Genomic DNA, 16414 nt, shown 5'->3' with positions numbered 1-16414 from the left:
CCCTAGACTGTTTGGAGCTAGGACCAGGGAAAGGCAAAGACCTGACCAGAACCAGCTTTGGGGGTAGGTTATGGAACTCACTGGCAAACAAAGAATTGCACTAGCAATAAGCTAACAAATTGGAACCTTCAGCACCGCTCATCATGATGCTCCTGGACTTGTGGAAGAGGCAGAAGGAGGAATTGTCTGCCTGAAGGAGGTTGATTATACCTGCCTACTTGATCCCAGGCTACCATGAGCAATCCCCAAGGGTCAGTTAGATGACCTCCTGTGTGAGCTATGGGGACACAACAAACTTCCAGAGGCCTCCCTGTAAGTGCCCAGCTGACCCACACCAACTGAACTCTAAGTGGTGCTCCCCAGGCGCTAGACTGTTGGCTGGCTTCAATGTGAACTCCTGCTCAGGAAATAGTGAAAATCCTAACGCTCGGGCTCATTGTGACCACAAAGTGACCCTTTCACTCAGAGAATCAATCTCCCGCGATGACTGCCAACACAAAGCTCCAGCGGGACCTGCTCTTTGTGCCAACAGCAGCTGTCCGTAATGACCTGCAACTCAAAACCTGCGCTTTGCTCGGACAGTGACTGTCTGTGATGATCCACCAATGCGGAGCTCAAACAATGACTGGCTCTTCGCACTATAGCAGAGACCATCCGCAGCATTCAATCTACTCCTCACACTGACAGCCTCCTCCTCACACCCTCCTCCAATGAGAACGCAATTCTTTGCGCTGGGTTTGGTTTTTTAACGTAAAATAAAATAATTTTGCCATACCTAATTATGCCATCCACCACCATACAGTCTTTAGCTGTGCCTTGTGTGGTAACTGTGTTTGGCCTGGAGCCAGGCCCTTCTTCGCCCTCCATGGGCACCCAACCCCCAACAGACATCCATCCTGCCCCATTTTTAAAAATTGCTTTTTATTTGCTTTTCCCATCCCACTGGAATGTTTGTGTATTATATACACATCTTTGGGGACATCCTCTAATCACATTTGACACCTAGGGTCTATTACTATAGCTCGCGGATCACCAATGCCCATATGGCGGTGCCGATCTGCCAGCCATTCATCCCCGCCACCTTCCATTTCCCACCCACCATATTATGATGGCGGGGGGACCGTCCGCCGGTTTTCCGTCTGTCGACGAGTCGACCGGGTGGAAAAGGGGTATAATATGGTGGCGGTGTCTGCAAGATACCACCATCCATATTATAATGCAGGCGGGGATGTGCCTTTCCATGGCGGCGTTGCCGCCATGGAAAGGCATGTGGTGTCTGCATGTGGGGGCCCGTTGCGGGCCCCCAGTGTGTTGGGGGTGAGGGGTGCACATGGGGGGTACCTATAGTACCCCCCTGCATTTGCATGCACAACGTTGTGCATGCAAATTCAACACATGCCTTTTTTACATTGCGGCGGGTGCTGCTGAAAGCACGGCCATACCCAGCACCGCAAGTGTCGCCGGCAGACGTAAGTCCACCCGCCATCCTAATTGGCCCCATAGAGTTTAGAAACAGTAGCTATTTGCACATCTCCAACATTGTGGGCACCCATACTAGCATGTGAATTATAGGCCATTTTTCAAAGTGACTTTTAACACATTGTCTTACATTTGGAAGGCAGAAATGCATCAAAAGTCAATAGGTAATAACAGTTGCTCTACAATTCTGAGTCTCACAATAAAAATGGTACTTCACTTGTGTGGGTAGGCCTAGTGCCCATGACAGGAAGCTGCCCAAAACGCAACGTGGAAACACCACATTTTTACAGTGAAACTGAGCCTTTTTTTGCAAAGTGCCTAGCCGTAGATTTCGAACCCTAGCTCTGCCGGCACCTAGGGAAACCTAGCAAACCTATATACTTTTTAAAGCTAGATACCCAGGGGAAATTAGGATGTGGTGACTTATCTGGCTCTCACCAGTTTCTGTTACCCAGAATCCCTTGCAAACCTCAAACTTTGTAAAAAAAACACATTTTCCTGACTTTTTTTGATGGAAAGTTCTGGAATCTGAGTGGATCCACAAATTCAACCCACCCCACATTTCCCAAAGTCTTCCAGGAAAAATGGTACCTCATTTGTGTTGGTACGCCTAGTGCCCTCGACAGGAAATGGCCCAAAACGCAACGTGGACACACCACATTTTTACAGTGAAAACTGAGCCTTTTTTTTGCAAAGTGCCTAGCTGTAGATTTTGAACCCTAGCTCTGCCCGCACCTAGGGAAACCTAGTAAACTTATACATTTTTCAAAACTAGACTCCAAGGGAAATATAGGATGTGGTGACTTGTCTGGCTCTCATCAGGTTATGTTACCCAGAATATCTTGCAAACTTCAAACTTTGTTAAAAAAAACATTTTCCTCATATTTCTGTGATGGAAAGTTCTAGAATCAGCGTGGATCCACAAAATTACACCCACCCGCATTCCCCAAAGTCTTCCAATAAAAATGGTGCCTCACTTGTGTGGATAGGCATAGTGCCCGTGACAGAAAAACGTCCCAAAACGCAATATGGACATACTACATTTTTACAGTGAAAACTGACCCTTTTTTGACAAAGTGCCTAGCTGTAGATTTTGAACTCCAGCTCTGCTAGCACCTGGGGAAAACTATCCACCCTATACACTTTTAAAACTAGATACCCAGGGGAATCCAGGATGGGGTGACTTGTCTGGCTCTCACTAGGTTCCATTACCCAGAACCCCTTGCAAACCTCACACTGGAAAAAAAAAACACACGTTCCTCCCATTTCTGTCCGGGGCCAAAGGGTGGTAGGAAATTTGTTGTTTCTTTCTGAAGCATGAAAATTATGGCACGGTAATGTAAGGAAAATGTGAAAGTCATATTTTGAGGTTTGCAGGACATTGTGGGTAAGATAACTTGTTGGGATCCACAAGATGTACATCACCATGTGCTCCCCTGGGTTTTTAATTTACGAGAAGATCTAGAGTTTTTCTTAGATGGAATGTACACCTTAGCAGAGAAAGACAAATATTACTGCACAACCATGTATTCCTCAAGCACATACACATACTGGTTGGATTTGGCATGAGGGTGAGTGATGGTTCAGTATATAAAATTTTATTAAGCAGAGATTTCACAAAAATTAAATGCACTATCAATAATTGAAAGGACAAAAACTGAACCAGTGACTCAAAGCTCTTGAGCTGTAAAGCCGCGTCAAGTCCCCAATCGCTTTACAGACCATCCACACACCTTTCGTATGTGATTCACACAAGACCATTCACACCACCTGGCATGGAACCAACACATTTCAACACACACAAAAAAGAACAAGGTACACCCTGCTTGAGAAATACATAAGAGACAACTATTACTGTACAACCATCTAGTCCTTGAGAACATATACATACTGGTTGGATCCAGCATGAGGGTGAGTGATGGTTTAGTATATACATTTTTATTAACAAGAGATTTCATTAAAATGAAATGCATTGTTAATAATTGAAAGGACAAGAAACTGAGCCATTGACTCACAGGTCGTGAGCTGTAAAGACATGACAAGGCACCAACCTCTTTACAGGCCAATCATACACCTTTCATACATGTGACACCATTAAGACCGCCAGCCGTGGGCCCATCACATTATAATACTCACAACAGCAGACAGCGGCATTCAAGGGCCCTTCACTTTCACAAACCCACATGCCTGACACAACAACCACACCAGCTAATGTATTGCGTTTGGCTAACAGTGTGTGTAGTGACCAGCAGCAAGTCACTACTCACACACTGCCAGCCAAGCGCCAGTCCATTCACACCACCAGCCAAGCACCAGTCAACACACACACCACCAGCCATGCACCAGTGCACACACACCACCAGCCAAGTGCCAGTCCACACACACCACCAGCCAAGCACCAGTCCTCGTACACCACCAGCCAACGCACACCGCCATCACATTTACTTTTTTAAACAAAAAAGAAAACACAAACAAATTGTAAATAGATACAAATCTACTAACACAACATCAGAAACTAAATACATTGCACTAATGCCAACCTTGAAACTGAACAAGAAATATAAAACAATACAGACCAGGCAGTTCACTTTACCATAAATGCATGCTCCCAAAATTTATTTTGCGTTTCGTACATTCTAAAACAAGCAGGCACACACAGCGCAGGGTTAGAAGGACACTCGGGCAGTACATATGAGTCTCCTTCCACATACCTCTTCGCCAACAGACTCCAACATCCACTACCGGGAAAGTCTTTTGAGGGTGTGGGAGGAATGTGATCAGGAAAGTGGTGATCTTTCAATCTAGCCACATTCTCCACCACTCCAACTCTAGGAACACCTGCCTGTTCCACTATAACAAGGCTGCCTATTACAGACTCCTGAAACTTAGCAAAAGTCATCTTTGACTCAGGACAACAATCCTTAAATACAACAAAAGCATTAAAGGTTGCCATGTGGAAAAGATGGATAGCCAACTTCTTATACCAAATGTAAGCCTTACAAATAGCAGTGTAAGGTTTCAATCTCTGATCTACTCTATCAACACCACCCATGTGCCTATTATAGTCTAAAATGCACACAGGTTTACACACTTCAGCAAACTGACTCCAAACAGTCACAGGTGAAGTGCTTTCATCATGGATGCTAGTCAGCATGTAGGCATCTCTCCTGTCTGCAAATTTCACAGCTAGAGGTTCCTCGCTACGCAACGCACTGCGCTGTCCATGCACAAGCTTTTGACAAACAAGTTATTTTGGGAAACCTTTACGGTTAGAGCAGATTGTGCCACAAGCAACAATGTCCACTTTGGCCAATTCCCTGAACAACTGCAGACCAGTGTAGAAGTTATCTACATATAAATGGTGACCTTTGTTAAAAAGTCCTCTACCATGTCCCCACACAATTTTTTTCAGGCACTCCAAAAGTGGACAGACAAGCAAGGGGGTAATCCTGGAATCCGTACCGGTGTACACCCTGAAATTAGAGATATATTCAGTCCTACTTTCACACAGCACGTATAATTAATTTGCGTTCTCTCTTGCTTGGAATATATTGCCTAAAATACAAGCGGCCCTTAAAGAAGACCACAGACTGATCCACATATATTTTTTTTCCTGGAGCATAGATCTAAGAAGATCAATCTACAAAGTGATCAATGACAGGAAGAATCTTAAAAAGATGGTCACAATCAGGGTGATCTCGTGGCAACGCTAAGCCATTATCAACAAAATGCAGCATCCGAAGCAGAAGCAAGTAGCAATCACGACTCATGACTGCAGAAATAGAGTCTTTGCCATCAAGGTACTAGAAGACCAATATGAAGACATTGATGGCTTCCTTAGCAAGCCCATTAAGAAAGTTAAACCTAAGAAATTATAGAGTGGGGCCTAAGGCTGGCACTGTTGTCCCTCAAATACTGTTCAGCATACAAATTAGTCTGCTAAACAATCTCTGCCAAAAACACAAAGCCCATAAACAACTGAAACAAATATATAGGCAAAAGGTTTTCTGTATCCACTCTACCCCCTGGAACACCAGTAAAGTCTGGCAATGTCGGCTGCACCATGCCTGGTCCGCCCTTCTAATAGGAGGCCTTGCAGTCCTAGGCTGCTACCTCGGTTCCCTTTTGCTGCACTATCAGCACATCAATGTCCTTCTCTAAGACAGGCACTTCATCTGCACTAAGAGTGGCTTCATCATCCGAGGATTCCTCCTGGACAGAAAACTCACTGCCAGAATCTTCAACTGCCTCCTCTGCCTCAAATGCAGAGTCTTTCTCTGAACCATGGTCAGAGGAAGACTCAAAAAGCAACCTGCTGAGCAGTAATCCTGCGGCTAGCCATAGGCCTTACAAAGAAAGGAGACTTCACAAACAAGTAAACAACAACCAACACTGTGTAAAGTAACAAAGTGTGTCTTTAGCACAAAGATTTATTTACTCAAAAACAATATGACAAACTTGATAAAGATAGCTACACTCAGAAGGTCATACTCTGCAGAGACACAGCAAAAAGCAACAATATCCCACTAGAAAGAAAAAACAAAACCAATTACTCACAAGACAACAAAATACACATCGAGCACTAATGCAAAAAGATTTTGACACTCAAAACACAGAAGCCAAACATACGGCTATTATTACACCATTTACAAAAAACACATTCATGCAGAACTCATTTAGAGTAAATAGTACAAATAAGGGATCGATTCCGATCAGGGTCGGACAGCTCTCCGAGAGCTGTTCTTAGCCTTACCTTGCGACCGACACGTGCCGGGAGACGGTCCGATCCGGGCAATGAAGTACAATCCGCATAACTGACACATTTCCGACCGACACGTAGGCTGCGATTCCAGCAGCATTTCCCGTACGAGCCGTACCTCCGATCGCCGATTCGAGTCGCCCGGAAGCAATTTCCACAGCAGTTTCCGGCCAGACAAGTACGATGCGCAAATCATATGCACCGGACGGGTCGCCACGTAGAGCACGTCACAGCATCCGGGAAAGCAGCATATCAGGTACGATTCATGCCAGAACACAATCCACGGCTACGAGACGGACCAGCTAGCAACAGGTACGAGACGGAGCAACAAGCAGTGTGTACGAGACGAACACATCATGAATCCCATTGCGCAGGTCATACCACTACTGTACATCTATGACTGGATCAGGAACAGACGCGGACGGCGCAGACGGTAAGTCAAACACCCACCACACAAACAAATGACACTTACCCGCCAAATGTCACACACACCCAGGGGATCCATATCCTGTCCACTAGCAACAGGCCACCATATGGGTTGCATGGCTATCATTACTGCCACCCCCACTCATAGGGAACTTGTTGCCTATCACTACTGCCACCCCCACTCATAGGGGGTATGTTGCCCATCACTGCTGCCACCTCCACTCATAGGGGGTATGTTGCCCATCACTACTGCCACCCCCACTCATAGGGGGTATGTTGCCCATGAATACTGCCACCCCCACTCATAGGGGACCTGCTGCCCATGAATACTGCCACCTCCACTCATAGGGGGTATGCTGCCCATCACTACTCCGACCCCCACTCATAGGGGACCTGCTGCCCATCACTACTGCCACCCCCACTCATAGGGGACCTGATGCCAATCACTACTGCCACCCCCACGCATAGGGGACTTGTAGCCTATCACTACTGCCACCTCCATTCATAGGGGGTATGTTGCCCATCACTACTGCCACCCCCACTCATAGGGTGCTGTGTGACTATCAATATCAACACCCACACCCATAGGATGGGTGATGCGCCACACACCCATCATACACCAACATTAGGTATGTCTGCAAAATACATCCCCCCAACATTATGACAACAGTGTGTAGTCTGTCACAAATGCCCACAACCGTGAATATGACTTTGCACATACAATGTAACTCCCATCACATGTGTGACCAATAACTGAGTGTGGCCTACACAAGTCAAGCATCACAATAGCACTGTGTCAATGTGCACTAACCCCCCCCTCACTGTGTAGAACAAAGGTTAAGTGTGATGTTCCAGACTGCAGCAAATATTGAGCATTGTGGTAATGGGGTCGAAACCGACCATCATCACAGTGACTAAAAGCTAGGTGTCATCATGGTAAAAGCTGCAAATGCCAAAGAGCATGTATGATCCTAGTCCCAACACATAATACACTTTTGTGGCAAAGTAGTGGTTGTGTCCCATACCCACAGAATTGTGGTGTGGCTAACAGTGCTGTGAACATCTAACATACTCTCGGCTATGTTCAGACAAGCACCACCCATGGGGGTGACATTGCATACAGTGTACAATGACACAGAAGTGACTATCATAATGCATACAAACTGTCAGAAGGTGGCCTGATATATTCTGTCCACTAGTTCTAGTGGTCACCTTGTATCTGTCCAAACAACCCCTTATGTTGATAGGTTAAAGACAACCTTTATTGAAAGCTATCCTAGTGGTAGCTATGGAGAGCAGCCTTCAGGCTAAGTCTTGAAGGAATGTAAAGCAGCTTGTTTTACCAGTCTATAATCTCTTGAATGATCGAATGAAAGGACAACCACACCAGGTAAATATTCAAAATATATGTATTTAGGTTAAAACACACCCCTCTAGTCTCTTTATGAGACTGGAGTTCGAAGTACTTAATTTACAAATTAGCAATCAACAGTAATAGCACAAATACACTTTTGGGCCCTAGGGGCGCACCAAACCATATGCCAAAAAAGTGGTATAAGAACTAGGGGTGGGCGGAATTTGCGTAATCGCGTTACGCAAATCTCCGTGAAATGGTAAAAAATCTCCGCGAACACGCAGAAATTCCGCGAACGCGCGGAATTGCTTGTTCGCGATACTTTTTTCCTGTTCACGATCGCTGTTTGCGTGCTCGGGGTGAAATATCTCGCGAACACGCATATTGAGAACGCGAACAAGCAAAAAATTTCGCGAAGTCGCGGAACGCAGATTTTTGGGCAATTTCGCGTTCTCCGCGGAACGCGAAATTACCCAAATTCCGCAAATTCCGCGAACGGAACGGAATTTACCGCCCAGGCCTAATAAGAACCATGACTGAAATAGACACAAGGCCTAGAGCCTGTAGAATCGCTGGGACACCAAGGAACCACCCAAGGTAGTGACACAGGGGACCCATGGGGACTGGATGCAGTGTGTAAGCACAACCGCGGGTTTCCGTTAGCTTCTATGGGCAATGTCGCGGTTGGAATTTTAAAGATTAGGGACACTTAGAATCGAGTCAGGACCAAACCCTTTTGGACTTTAGAAGCTCTAGGGCTAGCACCCATGTGAGCACCGGAGTACTCAAGTTACCTCACCCAGGGAAGTCGGGTGCATAGGTGTCTTTTGGTGTTGAGTCGCGTCGTCGATTACAATGGAAGCTGGCTAAGAACTGCTGCTGCCGTGAAAAGGAGAAGTGTCCAAAGAGATCCAAGCCTGGATCTAGTATGGAAGGAACCTGAAAGCAGAGGGGACAGATCCTGGGTCACTAGCCAGCACTGTGGTGGCAGTCCCTCCACCATCTGCATGCCCTTTTCCCCCACAAAATCAGGATGGCGGGGGAAAAGTTTTGCAAGCGTGGCAAGCGCAAAGAGCACCACGCTTCCGCCACTGGCAATCGCAACAATTGCCTGGTGGTGCGGATATGGCTGTGGTTGTGGGGGCGGTGCCTCGAAGGTACCGCCAGCCCGATCACAATGCTGGCATCAGCCAGCCTTTCCATGGCGGTGTAGCCGCCATGGAATTGCTGGCAAAGGCCGGCTGGGGGGCCCGATACGGGTCCCCTCGGGGGTGTCACTTGTGCACTGTGGGGGTACCCATAGTACCCCCCTCCATTTCCATGCACCACACGGTGCCTGCCACATTGTGCATGGAAATGCACAACATGGCCATTGGACATAGCGGTGTTAAATTGCCAGATGCACCCACCTCGGTGGCGGTCTCATTGTTATCAGGGGCATGGGACTGCCGCTTGGCATGCGGGTGGTTCCTTTACCGCTAGGGTGGTGGACGTACTGAAGTCTGCACGCCATTCTAATGACCCCCTTAATACTGACTGAAGTGGGGGTAGTAAATTAATTAGGTTTAGTGTCCAGCACCTACCTAAATTTCCTAGTGACTGGAGTGGGAATAGTAAACTAACAAAGTTTAGTGTGCACCACCTACACTGTATTTATGTTAAATGCACTTGGAAGAGTAATTTAGCTAAAAGTAATTTTAAATAATTTAAAAAAATATTATTACAGTTTAAAGTAGTATAAAAATATAAATATAATATAGTTGTGTAGGAAAAAAATTAACATTATATATATATTTTATTAAAACATATTATTTCATACAATATAATTAATAAAAAGACATTTAGGTGCCGATTCCGACCCGGGTCGGAAAGCACTCCGACCAAGTCGGATCCGGAGTGTTTTCCGACCGAGCCGGACCCCTACAGTCCGACCGAGGGAGTACTATGCACATGTATGCTGTCGGAATCGGTTCGGTCGGACTCCCATAGAAGTCTATGGGAGCCAGTTGTACGACGCGTATATGCGCTCCCATTGACTGAATGGGTACGTCTCGAACAAGTGCGCCTCCTACAGTGGGTATGTGTCGGTGCCATCCTCGCCGTACATGCCTGTGTGGGGGAGACCCATGGGTCTCCCCCTGTGTCCGAGTCGTACGGCTGCGGGTGTCGGGGGGTCCGACGCGGACCCCCAAAGTCCGACTCCGGGAGGTTTTGCGAGCCGGACGCTCGAACTCGTCGAGCTGTCCGATTCGCATAGTACTCGTTTAGTCAAAAATCGTCTCCATTGCGCGCGTCGGTTTGCGTACGACCGAGTCAGACGGATCGGTTAGGAGCCGGGAACGAGTCGTCCGGAGAATTCGCGCATCTTCGCATCGTACTTCGGCGTCCGGACCCGTGTACGGATCGGTCGGAAAAGAAGCATCGGAATCGGATCCGCTACGGCCGAACCCGATTCGGTTCCCTTCCGGCCGAGATCGGAATCAGCCCCTATTTAAGAATAATGAAATGGTAGATAATAAATAACACATTTTAAGTTTTTTAAACAAGTTTATTTATTTTAAATGATATGGAATGTAAATGTAAAAAACATGTTTTATTACAAATATGAAAAATAAATCAATACATGAATATAAGAAATTATATTTATTTGAGAAATAATAGAACAGTTTGTCTATATGTAATTTTTTTACATGGCATAATTAATGGAATGAATAATTCTATTAAAATACCTTAAATTCCAATACAAACATTAACATATTAACATATAATAACATAAATGGCAATTAAGGGGTCGATTCCGATCCTGGATTTTTTTTTCCCGTATGACTCGTAACCGTATTTTTTAACGGCGAAGTACGATTCGTACGTGGAAAATACATACGAATCGCCTTGGGAAAAGTTTACGAGATGTCCCCGGACAGATTTACTTACAACTCGTAAAACTGAAGTCCGAGCGTGCAAGTACGATCCGTACCGCCCGTCCGAAAACACAAGCGCATGGAAAAGGCCCCGTACGGAGCGAACTTTGTACGACCCCTACCCCGAGAACACTTGTGCTTGGGGTACGAGTTGTACAGCCCCCCAGCCTCCCACCCATCCCGCGTACATCTGCACCACACCCCCCACCCCCGTATGTACGGACCGTACCCCCATCCCCGTATGTACAGACTGTTCCCCCCACCCCCCCGTATGTACGGACCGTACCCCAGGCGGGCGTACCCCCACCCGCGTATGTCCGCACCGTACCCCAGGCATACCCACCACCCGCGTATGTCCTCACCGTACCCCAGGCATACCCAATCCTTGCGTATGTACAGACCATACATACGTGAGGATTGGGGTACGCCTGGGGTACGGTGCAGACATACGCGGGTGGGGGTACGCCTGGGGTACGGTGCGGACATACGCGGGTGGGGGGTACGGTCCGTACATATGCAATGTTGGGGTACGCACCATACATGATGACACATACGATGTGGGTGATGGCGTGTACGTCACGTAGCGGGCCCCCTTTTCCTCGTGCATCACAGTGTACTTAGCTTTTCCGGCACTTTTTGGCTCCCATAAAAATATAGCCGTGCGGAGTGCTGTAGGTACGAACCGTACTTGCTGGTCCGTAAAACGCTGCCTGACTCCAGGATCGGAATTGTATGTATTTTTTAGCCGTACGGTGTTTTTTACGATTCGTACGGAAATGGTATTTCTGTACGAATCATACTTGCTGGTTTGTACGGTGGAATTCCCGGGTACGAGTGGTACGGAGAAAACGCTCCGTACGACCATTTGTACCCGGGTTTTACAGGATCGGAATCGGCACCTAAATGTTGGCAATATATATTCATATTCAAAAATCTCTTCAACATGTGTTAGTGTTTTTATCACTTTCCGTGACATATAAGGTCACCATAGGACCAACCACTAGGAGCCCCTTACTCCAGAACACAAAAAAAAAACCATCCAGATCTGGAAGTGTTGAACATAATGCAAAATCTCTCCTGGGGTCGTCAATTCAATGACCCAGGAGATTTAGGGCTTGAATTTGTTTTCAGCAGACGGGTTACTCTGTCATAATAGTGACAGATATCCTGTTCACAGAAATATAAATCCCATATTATCCGATGGGATTTGTTTGGGCAGTTGGATATCCGTCACATTTGTGACAGAGTAACCCAGTCAAATTCTAAATCAGGCCCTAAACTATTCCCGGGAGGTGGGGGGTTGTAGTCTGCAGCATTCCCTGCAGATCTCCACAATAACACCAGAACAAAATGTTGGTGATACACCTGTCCTTGGGGCACCAGGAGGAATAAAATGGTTGAAAGGGCATTATGGAGTGTTTCATCCATAGTGTAGTGAATATTTGATGAGCAGCATTGCAATTCCTATTACTCAAACACTGATGATGCCAGTCACTTTCTTTTTATAATTTTTTATATTGTGGTGCCACAAGGCCTGATTCCACCTGGGGTAACCACACCAAAACATCTCACAAAGCCCCCCAAAGTCTTGCTAGAACCAGCCATTTAGAGCACAGAAGAACTAATATTTACTTTATTACTAGTTCTTATTTTTTTTAGTTCACTTCAATTGTGCAAGCTCGTTTAGACCATGGCCAAATGAGAAGGCTGGGCACTCACAGGGAGTCGGTATAGCAAACCCTTACTTTGCAGTGCTGAAGGCCATGCATATTGGGAACGGGACACATGTGAGGATTGACCCATGCTGTCCCCTACATTGGATTGGGCAGAGGGCCAGACTCAAAACTTAAGATGTCAGAATGTTCACACAAGTAAAATCACTTAAACACATACCTAAACAACACAGTCATACTGTAGCCACTGCCGCAAGATATATGAAGCTAATGGTGAGATACCAGGCCATGTGGTGAGAGAGATCATTTATGTAATTCATTTTGTCATCTGTCACATTATGGTGCTGATTCAGATTCCGGCTGCAAAACGAACCGACCAACACGGATCCGGACCGAAAACCGACCGACACGGACTAGCGCCGTACGACCTGTGCAGTATGATGCAACACGTGTGAATTACAACCGACACGTACGGAATACAAGCCGTACGACTGAGTCGTAGGGAAAATAGTGATCCGGCCGCAAAACCGACGTGAATATCACCGACCAACACGAACCCGAAATGAAGCCGACCGACCCGTACACGCGACGTACGATTTGCTTAGTACGATGAAATGCATGCAAAACCAGACCGATTTGCACGGAGAACAAGCCGCATGACCGACACGCACAGACAACCCCTCACACAAGCAATAGAGACCACCGCGAACGGCGCGTACCAAACACAGAAGATAGGCCGCGTGAACGAGGCGGAGAAGCCCGCACGAGACAACAGCAGCATCCGTTTCCGTCAGAAGAACGTCTCCTTCATGCCTAGAAAACCCAAAGGAAAAAAGACAAAAAAAGGACCAAACAAGCAATGACAAAGCCAATAAATATCAAATAAAAAAAACAGGGACAAAGACACACCCACAACTCCAACTATATCAAGGACTTCAATCACTACCATGATACCTAGCAAATAGGAGACACAGCCAGCAGCAAACACCATCACACAGCAACCACAGACACACTCACAACTCACCCATCACACAACTCACACACCATCAGCACCTTACCAAAAGCACACACACATACAGCCAGCAAAACCAACACTATCCAACCCTCACTTGCACCCTCACACACACATCACTCACCACCACCACCCATCACCATGCCCCCAAAGAAGAATCCAAAGTTCACAGATAGTGAGTTAGAAGTGGTGGTAGACGAGATCATCAGAGTAGAGCCACATTTGTTTGGTACATTGGTCCAAAGGATCCCCATGTCTCAGAAAACCAAGATGTGGGCGAGGATGGTGGACAAGGTGAACGCACAAGTACCAGCAAGGCGCACAAAGAACGATATCCAGAACAGGTGGTATGACGTGCGCAGGAGGGTCAAGAAACTCATTGAAAAAGATCACGCCCTGAGTCAGTGCACCGGTGGTGGTCCGCCTGCCAAACCAGTCTACTTCAGGACCTGGGAGGAGAAGGTGCGGGACATCCTACCACCAGAGAGCGTCCATGGTCTAACAGACATACCAGAGCCTGGTGAGTACACAAACAACATACCCAATATTGTGTGGCAAGGGGACAGTGAAACCATGCACCTCAAGCAAAGCCACAGTAACCAATATATAATCATCCCAAGATGTGTATGCTAGTCAGACCAACACAATATCTGCCATCTCATAGTGACTGGGAACTGTGTCATGACATGCACCAACCTACAAACAAATAGAGCAAGCCAGTGGCACTAAGCCAAATACACCCTGCCAGACAGTTTGACACCACAAACACACCACCTCACAGTGCAGCTGACTGTCAGGAAGGAATAGTGGGGATGCAGGTGAAGTGAGTGTAGCCAAAAGCATGATGGGGCCTGTAGTCACAGATAATGCTCCCCCTCCTGATTGGCCCATCAAGACCTCTCTGAACCATGCCCAAATCACAGGGAGTGGAAAATTACTAACAACATGGCTGACACTGGGCCCGGCTGTGGGGAGCACAAGGCCCTGGAAGGGGTTGTGTGCAAATCAGAAGCAGGACACCACTGACTGACATCCTGAAAGACAACTTGCGTGCCTTCCAATGGAAGCACGTTTCATGGTGGGATGTCTGGCCGGGTGAGAAGGAGGACTGACAGCTCTGACCATACTTACCAGCATGTGGAGACACTCCCCCAACACAAACTCCACACAACTCACCGGGTAGAATGCATTGACCCACTCCTCAGTGAAATATCAGCAAAAGATACCCCATACTGGGTGCTTCTGTGTGAAGCACAGGGGCTCTCTTTGGACTTGTAGCCAAACAAACACCAAGATTTCACAATCAGCCGACTTCCCATTGCTGTCACACTCCCTCACAGGGAAGCAGAGTAAAAAGGAAGGAAGTATGGGTATGCTGGGAAGGGGGGTGTAGCCAAGAGCATGATGGGAGTTGCAGTCACAGACAATCCCCAGCTACCCACATGGACCAGCAAGCTCACACTGAACCATGCTCGCCTCACAGTGAGTGGGAAGGGACTGACAAGATGTCTGACACTGGGCTCTCTTGTGGGGAGCACAAGGCCCTGCTGGGAACTGGGCAACAACAAACACCAGGACTTCACAGTCAGCCATCTTGCCATTGCTGTCACACCCCCTCACAGGGAAGCAGAGTCAAGAGGGAGGAAGTATGGGCATGCTGGGAATGGGGGTGTAGCCAAAAGCATGATGGGAGTTGCAGTCACAGACAATCCGCAGCCACCCACATGGCCCAGCAAGCTCACACTGAACCATGCTCGCCTCACAGTGAGTGGGAAGGGACTGACAAGATGTCTGACACTGGGCTCTGTTGTGGGGAGCACAAGGCCCTGCTGGGAAATGGGCAACAACAAACACTAGGACTTCACAGTCAGCCATCTTGCCATTGCTGTCACACCCCCTCACAGGGAAGCAGAGTCAAGAGAGAGGAAGTATGGGTATGCTGGGAAGGGGGGTGTAGCCAAGAGCATGATGGGAGTTGCAGTCACTGACAATCCACACCTACCCACAAGGCCCAGCAAGCTCACACTGATACATGCTCACCCCACAGGGAGTGGGAAAGGACTGTCAAGATGTCTGACACTGGGCCTGAGAAATGATGTGGCTGACAATCACACATATGCACTGCCCAAACAAAACCCGGTCGCACACACAGCCATTGCAACCATATGTTCTTAATCATTGTCTGGGGATGCAGTGCCCAGAGGTGCCCCCTGGCCGGGCAGGGGAGGTGTGTCTTGCAGATGACCAATGTTGAGAGCCATATATATGGTACATTGTACAAAACACACAGGAATCCACATATACATCATTGACAGGGGACATCTGACAGTGAATGGAATGGACACACCAATATAGCCGACACCATAGCATGGTCACATTCACACTCAGTGCTGTTGTGAGCTGCATTCCACCCCTACATCATGCTGAAACATATGCATCCTTCACACAACACACCACTCACTGACATAGACACTGTAGACACAAGGTCAAACATGGACAGCATTGGAGTAGACATGCTACTCACAGCAGCCAAACTGCAACACACACACCACCGGCCCTCACTGTCATGAACATCGAAAAGCCAGAGTGCTACCTTGCCCAATTCATGTCAATATGTGGAACATTGACAAATCAAATCACATATGCACGTACAAAACTCAGCACTAGACTCATTAACGATGGTGACATCATCACTTGTATGAAATGAGATGGAACCTAGGAACACTGGAAGAAAACACTTCCTCCAAAGAGATCACAGGCATACCGGACTGTGACCATGTCGTACCAATACAC

Source organism: Triturus cristatus, chromosome 5_2, assembly GCF_964204655.1.
Source record: "Triturus cristatus chromosome 5_2, aTriCri1.1, whole genome shotgun sequence".
NCBI classification, from domain to species: Eukaryota; Metazoa; Chordata; class Amphibia; order Caudata; family Salamandridae; genus Triturus; species Triturus cristatus.
The sequence above is the reverse complement of the archived record's forward strand: the minus strand, read 5'-3'. Positions refer to the sequence as shown.